The sequence below is a fragment of the Epinephelus fuscoguttatus genome, linkage group LG4, assembly GCF_011397635.1.
Source record: "Epinephelus fuscoguttatus linkage group LG4, E.fuscoguttatus.final_Chr_v1".
Lineage (NCBI taxonomy): Eukaryota > Metazoa > Chordata > Actinopteri > Perciformes > Serranidae > Epinephelus > Epinephelus fuscoguttatus.
The window spans coordinates 26,297,984-26,307,772 of record NC_064755.1 but is presented as its reverse complement, the minus strand read 5'-3'; the positions used below and the strand labels follow the sequence as shown (position 1 = coordinate 26,307,772).

Below are 9,789 nucleotides of genomic sequence, written 5' to 3'. Positions count from 1 at the left end.
AATTGCAATATATTTTATCGCAGTACTAAACATATCACAACATGTTAAAAAATAGTGTTGTATCGTGACTATCATGATAATATCATATCATATCATGGAGCCTCTGGTGATTCTCACGTCTTATAATTTTGCTTGTGCAATTTGCATTTTGAATGCAGGGCTTTTACATTGTAGCTTTACATTGCAGTATTGCTACTTAGAGAGCCGAGTACTTTTTCCTCCATTGGTCTAATGCCTATCAGCATTTGTAAGCCTATTAGTTGCTCTGTGTGTTTTATCAACCTGCAGCTTCAGTCCAAAACATCTTTGCCTTCATAAACAACTCCTGTTTTATTAGACTACCATGCCAGGGGTGGTCACAGAAGTGTCAGACTGTGTGTTGTTGCAATACAGGTTGGAGAAGTTAATCTACAATTAACTGTTCCATTAGTGTGTGGACCTCTACTGTCATCAAGTGTTAACTGATTTTTCTTTTCTCTTAGATGGTCGTGGATAAACATGCACAGGTATGTTGGAAGTATTGATCATCATATAAGTTAAAAAAAAAAAAGCATATGAGATTTTTCATTTGTTTCATTATATGTCATATTAATTGTGCTTGGTCCGTTACATTATTTCCACTGAAAGGTGGTAGGTCAAAATGTAATTTTAAATCAGTTACACTCACTTTAATGAGTCTTACTTTTAGTCTGCAGTGACTAGTTTTTGCCACTAGGTGGAGGCAGATGCTCATGGAAACGCTGCAGTCTCTGGGTAGATGCATTTATTGATCAAAATCTGCTATAACGAAAATCTCAGTGAGGACAAAGTGAACTAGAGTCTGAGGTGTAATGAGGAGACATTTTCCAGTTTTAATCATAATCTTTTAAGTTACATTTCCGGATGGTTTCAGATTTATCTGAATTTAGTAATGACATGCTCTTGTGTCCTGTAATTCAGGTAAATGTACATTTTTTCTACTTTTTTGATGGTGATATTCTCAAATTAATTTGGTTGCAGTCGCCCTTCAGGTGTGGTCTTGAGAATAAATATGTCTGGAGAATACAGAGCATGTGAGTCTATTTAGTTTTAAGAGCAAACTGAAGAGAGTCAACTGCAACAAATGTTCTATAATTTCTCTTTTGGGGATAGTTATAATTGCCATTTTACTACCAGACCCCATGGTTTTTAAAAAAAGAGAAAAGCAAAGACAGCTATAGATCTAATATAATGATGCTGCCTGGTTAATACCTCCTCTGTGTGCAGCGGATCATTCAGTGTAATTTCTAATTAACACGTTGCTATTTACTCTGTTGGATCATTAGGCCTCATCACAAAAGGATAATCCAGTCAAATTGAGAGTTTATGCTTCCCTTCCACCTTCCACCATGGTGCTGTTTGCTAATGAGTCATGTTGCAATTATCTAACAAATTAAGACAAATGTTGCCTGTTTAGCCAAGACAAATGTACTGAGCCGGGCTACAGCGTTCACACATGTAATACAGATAGAGCAGTGTGTCTTACGTGTTTATAGTAAATTCATTCAAATGTCAGAAAATGCTAAGAATAACAGTGGAATTTTGATTATGTGTTACTTTTAATAGGATTTTAAGTTTGTCCTTTTTGTTACTTTGTTTTTTTAAGTTATAAAATTGTATGTGAAAATGCAAAATATGATAGATGACAATTAGGAAGCTTTTTAGCTACTAGAACAACATGTTCTTAAGACAGAAAAAGCCACAGCAGCTGTAGCTTCAGTGACTGTTTCACTATTGTTATGTGTGTCTTGCATTGTTCATTACAGTAAACCTCTCTCGTCAGTACACAGTTAAGTGTCAGGGAGCAGCTACTGTTGTTCACACAGTCCCGCTGTAGCCTCGCAGTTGATTTAAACAATAAAGAAGCATTGTCTGATGCAGGATGTAGCTCCTTTTTAAAAGTAATACAAGAACTCCAAGATCTCAACGCAGATGCTGCTGTAGTAGACCCCTCCTTTCATGATGAAAGGAGGGATGAACGTTGGGATCAGAGATGGAAGCTGTAACCTATTTGTGAAGCAGAATCATTAGGAAGGTTCTCCAACCAATTTCCATAAGTGGGGTAGCGGGATGTATTTAGGCTACTCGAAGTATATCACTAATGAGAAAAGACAAAAAGGATTCATGTGCATGTTTTATGCAATCTCTTTCTGGGTGTAGATGAATAATTATTTATGATTGCAAAGCCTAAAAGGGAGGCAAAAAAGATAGCAACTGCAAAGAGACTGGTAAAAAATTTAAAGAGGAAGTTAAATGAATATTTAAGGGAAGATGAAATATTTAATGGAAACAAATGAGCAAAACATTTAAAACGGCATGATAAATAGTAGTGAGTGCCATTAAAATGACCCTCTTAATTTGTGCTATTTGCTGCAGTAGCCATGAGGTCTCATTCAAACTCATAATGCTGCGAACTGAAGACTCCGACAGTTGTTTTCAACACACCAGTCATTATCTGAGGACGCCGTGTCTGTAACACAGGGCTGACCTCATAGCTGAGAAATATTAGCCTTTGATTCAGTGGAGTTTGTATTGATGCCACAAGGCAGAAACAATTCATGTTTTATTGACCTTCTTCAAGTTGAGGTTAGGGTCCTGAAAAAAACACATAATGACATAAAGTCTGAATATGGTTGCGGTTAATTTCTCAAGAGACATTCTGCATCAGGGTTTTTGATAACATCAGTTGTTTCAGTCTGATACTGTACTCTACGTTTAGTCAGTTTTCACCTACCAGCATCAAAAGAAAAAAAAAAACAATCTGGAGTATGTACCAGCACAGTTCATTTGTTTTCCAAATGCGAAAATGATTAAATCAGCAAACAAATAATTATTCAAGTCAATGAGAACAATTATCCCAAAGACGCCTCTGAGACTTGGATGTGCATACTGAATTGATTAATTATCCTGCTAAAGATAATTGAGTGGAGCTAGATCTGTGATTGTTTCCTTTCGACATACCCTTGCCTCCATTTTGATCTCAAGAAGAATATCATCTCTATCATTGTTGATAATGTGTGGTATGTGTGTTTGCAAAAATTGGCATGCCTGTGATGACGTGCAGCAGTGGGTGATCTTCCTAGATCATAGGCGATTGCCTAGGGCGCCACCCATCGTCAAACACAAGGGGAAAAATCATCCAAAGATCTGATGGTAACGGTCGCCTGTAGTAGGGGGGGCACCTCTCTTAAAAAAATGAAACGTGGGCTTAGTTTTCCAGCATAAAGAAAGATTACATTTGTTTCATTAAAGTGTTTAAGTTATTTGACAACTTATTTTAAGATGTTGGTCAAAATCAATTTTTTGAGTAGGGTGGAATTAAAAATAAATAAGTTAGAATACCTTAAATAATTTGACCACTGTCACCACAGTGTTTGGATAAATATTAAGTTGGTTCAACTTAACTGAGCTCTTCAAAGTCAAAGCAAATTATGTTGGTTGTACTAAAGTAATTGAGTTTTTCCACATTATAATGACTCATAGGATTGACTCAATAATAATGAGTTGGACCTACTTAGAAAGATGCATGCAGATTGTTACCTTAATTTTTTTAAATTGAACCAGTGGATTATTTTTTAGAGTGTCAGTTCACCTTAATGTGTTCATCAGTGAGTGATCATTGCTGTTGAAACATGCTAGAGCACTGATGGGCGTGATGGAGGAGTGTATGAAGAGAGCATTAAAGTAATACAAAAAAAATGAGGAAGAAAAAATTTGTAAATTTGCACGTGCCCTATTCTTTTATGTATTCATATATTCTGTCTTTATTTATTTATTCATTACTATTGTTTGTTAGCTTGTGTTTGTAATTAGGGTTGCAGTGGTATTGCCTACCAGTTTCATGGTATACCAATAGTTATGTGTATATTTGCTTATCTACGACTTTTACATATCCATTAAAAATATTTTCAAATTTCAATTGTGGTAATAAAGCATTTGTTAAACCAAAAAAAAAAAAAAAAAATCCCTTATGTTTTCACTCTACTAAGGGTAATTGGAATTGGTAATATTAATAATTTTGTCATATACCATGACACCATGATATTATCTGAGATAGATATCATACCATGAAAATCTCATACTATTGCAACCCTATTTGTAATAAAAACAATATATGATATAAAAGACAACATTTATATTTCAGGGGGTGGGGTGGGGCTGCCCAGGGAGCCAAATCTGCTAGGTCTGGCACTGGGCTTGTGGGACTTTTAAAGAGCCATATTTTAATTTTGCAGTCATCTTGCTCTGCTCTCTATATTATTCCTGGATCATAAGGGGGAAAAAAAATCTAAAAATGCCCATGGCTAGAAATCAAGTGACACTCATCCCTTCGTCTTATCTCACTTCATGAACCCTAGGTTTTACAATATATTCTAATTTTTATTAACCCTATCAAAATTGTAGCAGTGTGCTGAACTGTGTGCGTCTGTCCAAGTTCAACTTTGTCAGTGACGCTGTGTCATGCCCTCACTAACCCGTGGGCAGACTATTACTTACTTCTGAGCCAGACAGACATCATTACCTCTGTGAATGATGGCAAGGTAGCTGGAGCCCAACAGCTTTATTTCCCAGCTCAACTCGGCGGACGCAGGCCATCACATCCTGTTAACAATTCCATGGCTCCACCATAAAGATAAGCTCCCTCAATCAGCTCCGTCTGTCTCAATCGCCACTGAAGGGCCATCAGTCATCACTAGCCGGGACGGGAGCCCCTCCATATTCACTTGTGATTGACACCGTTTAGATGATTCAGTCAGAATTGCCGGGCTGTTTATTTCCTCTGTGGACCAGTGTACTGTTTTCTGATTAAGAGGAGTTCATGAAATATTTATCCTTGATATCAGCATATTCGGCGTCATGCGATCAGTCTTCTCACTCTGAGCAAATATTGGTCCATTTCATGTGGAATCTCTCAAATGGTGAGATGAATTAAGTCAGAGGCTCTGACATTTTAATCACAGCGAACATAAGAAGCCAATTGTCACTGTCAAACCACATGAAGGTCATTTCCATTGTTAAGGATCTGCTTGCCATAACATTTAATCGTTACATCCTAATGATTCGTTTACATGTGAGATCAGGTTGATATTTTATGTATAAGCACACATTCTATCCAAGGCCTTTTATTCTATTAACCTGTCCTGTCTTTATTAGATCCTTTCTGAGATAATTCCCATATGGCTTAGCCTTTGATAAATATGCTTTTAGGTCTATCTAATTAATGCATTCCGCTGTGATTTTCTTCACTTGTCACCCACTCTTTAACCTCATAGTGGAGGAACAGACTTTTCCTACTCAAATTAAAGGTCCTCTGAGACACTGTACATGTGTGAGCTAATGATGTAGTGCGCTGTACAACCTGGTATCTTATCTTGAGGGCCTTGTTGAAATGTTTTGAGTAGAAATGAATTATATGACCTCACTGTTATGGAGTGTGGATATATTCCGAGCAAACATGTTTTAGTTTATTGTGTCTGTTCTCGTAATTCTGGTGTTTTTTTTTCCCAGTTTGATTGCCTCGTGAATTTAGAATTTTTTAGTAGAGGTTTGGTTGTGTTACAATCAAAATATTAACAGCAGATATTTGCTTTGTGAGTAGGTTCTCATAGTGGTTGAAATATGACGTGTTTGATGATTTGTATCACAAAAGACTGTCTCATTGTATTTATTTGACTATGAATGTAATGCAATGAAACAAAGCTACATTTAGATTCATGTGGGCAATGGTCTAATGTTGAGACAGCAATTCTGACGGCACACAGGAGACACTAGCTAAGTCTACTATTTCCAAATTAATTAAAGCAATTCAGCGTTTTTAAATGAACTATTCAGTTTTTCCTTTTACTGTCAGCATAATTGCAGTTTCCAGTCATGTGACCAAGGGACCATTCATAGGTATAATGAATGGGATAGGGTGGTGATCAGCATTAACTCTTGGACATTTCTGTAACTTAAACTGCTTAATATGAGAAAAACCAGCTGTACTTCAGTAAAATATGTTGCATTTAATGACTTAAATTGTCCACTATTTGCAGTAAAACTATGTTAGAAACTGACTAAATGTCAAAATGCAGCTAAATGGGAAAATGCCTTTAAAAAGCTATAGGATTTGTTGTATGTTTCCATGGTAACAAGGTCCAGGGTGCCTGATGCTAAAGCAGAGTCTTTACAAATCGTTAGCATAGTCTTTTTACACATCCAGAGCAAGGGTTGTCAGGGAAAGTTCAGCTCAGGGGTTCTTTGGTGGTCAGTGAGAGTGATGAATTCACTCACAAATTAGCATTTTAGTAATTTTTTTTATTCAGATCATACAGAAAAAAAGATGGACGACAGATTTTCATTCCAAACAGCAACAAATAATCTGATATGTAGTTTTAACTGTGCAGTTTACGTCAGGTACATCAGTGATTCCCAACTTACAGCTTGCCATTTTCGACCATTTTCTGATTCACAAAGACAATACATTTACACTGTTTGCTTATTGCATTTGTCATTTTGCAAAAGTACCCCCCAAGCAAAGCAAGTTAAGTATCCCTGCTAATATCAATTGATACTTAGCAGTTTTAAGAATCTACTCCAAATACCATTGGACTGCATATGTGGGATATGGTTATGTGATTTCCCAGTAATGTTGTCCTCAGTGTTCAGACAGCTCCCTCTGTTTGCCTTATGGGGCCACCAACATATGTAATTACTAGGGATGTCCCTCGGATCGGGTATCGGCACCGATCACGTTATTTTTACAAAATCGGAATCGTTAATAAAAGATCGGAGGAATCAAAACAACAAAAATGGCCAGGTTTTTCATCTATGTTGTTCACTGTTGCCTCCGCTTTCCAATGTATTGTAACCAAGCGTCCTGGGTTCGCCTAACTGAGTGCAGCTAATGAGCAATAAACGTTGAGACAACAGGTTCAGCGGCCACCGTTACTCTCTTTATTCCGAGCGACAGCCACACCTAACGGCGGAACCTCACCTACCACAGCCCTACGGCAACTCTGGAGGGACAATTTCTTTACAATTCAGAATTTGCTTACATTTTGTGCTGGTGAACCACCGATAAGCTTTTTGGATACTATTTAAATAAAAAACAAACCTTATGGGACAACTTGGATGCATTTTTGTCTTTTTTTTCTTAATGCTATAGTGCGTAACTTCTGTCGCCTTCCAGCGGATAATGCGTTATTACAACTAATAAGCCGGCGGCACTTCCATGTACACAGAGTAACACTTGCCAGTCGCCACACACTGTACACAGAGTAACACTTGCCTTTGTGGTAGGATCCACTTCTGAACCGTGTCTCGGCCGCTTCTCCGCCATGTTGCTTTCTCTTTCTACCTGCGCTCTACCTCTTGCTGTGACACTCTCCGCTCTTCCTCCCCCTCCCTTCTTGTTGTGAGGAAGCATTTCCTGTGTGCCAGCATGGGAATGTCACCAGTCGACACGCATACTAAAAATGATATATATTGAAAAATACCATGACATGTTAGAGGAGCCGATCGGCTTAATCAGCATTGTGTCATCTCCTCTAGTAGTGGCTTGGGTGAAACGGACATTTACGGACCTGTAGAAGTTACACACTATAGCTTTAATGCTTTGCATAAAGGACTCTGTATCGGATCGGATGCAAAAAAATGTGATCGGGACATCCCTAGCAATTACCTAATGAAGTATCAAGTGCATTTATGCCAAAGTGGGAATGTTGGATCAGACAGGTTTTCCACGTTGCTATCCAGGAGAGGTTAACATGTAAAGGGAGGTCTGTTTATAATCCATACATTAAAATTAGAATAAAACAAACTAAAAATTGGGATTTTTGTTATTACAGTTTATATGATATGATTTTATTGTCATATCCTATGTCACTGATGACACTCTGACTTGCAGCATATACTGTGTAAATGTGTGTTATTCGGTGAGGTTATGTTATTCACAGTAAGTGTACTTACTCTAAGTAATTAGATACTGCCTAATTAAGTCGACATGGTCCACATGATGTGTACAGTGTCATATAGGTACAACACTATATGAATTTTTCCACTGCATCAGGTTCACTGAGGACACTCGTCATAAAGACCAGCACACTTCTTATAACTCAGTAAAGAGTTATCATATTATTTAGGCAAAATAAAATTTTGACATTTGACTGAGCTATCAAACAACCGTTAGTACATCCATTGTCAAAATGCCAAGAATGTTTCAAAGTCAAAGATTGATCAACCCCTCAGCCAACACCAAACTCTTTGAAGCAGCCTTTTTATGTAGCGTGTCAGAAAAGCCCACCGGTAACTGTCAGAGCATCTTACATCCAGTGTGTGATGAGAAAAAGCAAAACTTATAATTACTCTTTCTGTCACTTTTTTATGATAAATGTTTAAGTTACCATCCACACAAAACAATAAATATTGTGCACAAAAGCTGCTATTTCCCTCCCCCCACTCTGGCTCGGAGCCCTATAAAGAATTTATTCACCATTACAGCCAAACAGTGTAACTACAAAAATACTTTTCCTTGTCTTTTAAAAAAGATGAAATATTTTCTCTGCTATGTAATTCTCCTCTCTGTATTTCGAGAGATACTGACCTAAAAAGGTTGATCAAAGACTGTTGGAACTCCACAGCCTGCAGCAACCAATAAATTGGTCCATTCGATGTTTTGCACTGACAAATTATTCTCCAGAGTACTAACATTCTTGGTAGCAACTCAATTAGCAAGAGACAGATGTAGCAAGAATTCACATTTATGTTTCATAGACCTTTCAATATTTTATTATTTCAGCGCATGTTGGCACGGACCCTTTTATGTCACAGAAATGATAACTATTTGCTAATTCTCACATAAAGTGATAGTTGTTTTGGTGCGTATTGCGGATTTGTGGGGGGAACTACTCTCTGTATAAATCCCTTTAGGCTTTTACACAATGTTGGAATGGCCTTGAGCGTCCATATGCTTTAAAGTGGCTGTTAAAAGCCAATATTTCTTATTATCGCTGAGGGGAGACCGGTCCCGCTCACTGTCAATGTAAAGAGAAATGTCGACAAAGGAAAGAGGAAAAATCATACCTAGGAGAAAAATCACTTATTAATGTAACCCTTTGTGAAGTTTATATATTTAAACTTTATGAGTTCAGTTCATTTCAGTCTATCTCGTGATATGATAGTTGTCTTGTTGATAACTGGCTGAACGACGGCGAGAATTCGTCCCCATTATTCCCATTAGTTTGAGCAAACAGTCGACAAAAGAATTCTTTTCTTTTGTTTTTAAAAACATTTCATCATATCAGTCAGATATAGAATAGACTGTGATGAAAGTGTGCTAAAAACATTTACCAGTTACTTGGTCTTCTTTGCACAAGGGAATATACACTGACATTATTATTCATGGGTCCCTCTTGTCTATGTTTGGGCATTTGATATTAACCTTCAGAAACACTGCTGACCTTTTGCACCAAACCATATGGTTAATAGTGAGCAATCTCCCTGCTGTTCAAGCATCATTTACCTCAGGAAGACACGAAAACAGAGAGCTTCACAGCACAACTTAATAAAGATGGGTAAAAGCATTCAGAAGAATTCAGCTCAAAGACGTGCATTTTTATCTATGTATAGAACATTATATACATATTGGGCATTAATTCTTCAGTGTGTGTGTACATATGGATTACACAGCATCAGCAACATAAATATATGATCACACTCATGTTGTGAAAATCAAACATTAGGGATTACCACCTTATGTCACACAAACCAGATCCAGTGAGTTATGACATA

The 9,789-nt window shown here is 37.3% G+C and overlaps 1 long non-coding RNA gene across 1 annotated transcript in view; it reads left to right on the top strand.

The window, feature by feature from the left end:
- The window catches only part of LOC125887406 (uncharacterized), a 65,506-nt gene that overhangs the window by 1,225 nt on the left and 54,492 nt on the right, over positions 1-9,789 (top strand). Inside the window, exon 2 of the long non-coding RNA XR_007449165.1 lies at positions 483-506. This is a non-coding gene — a long non-coding RNA (uncharacterized LOC125887406). The remainder of the gene's footprint in view (positions 1-482; positions 507-9,789) is intronic.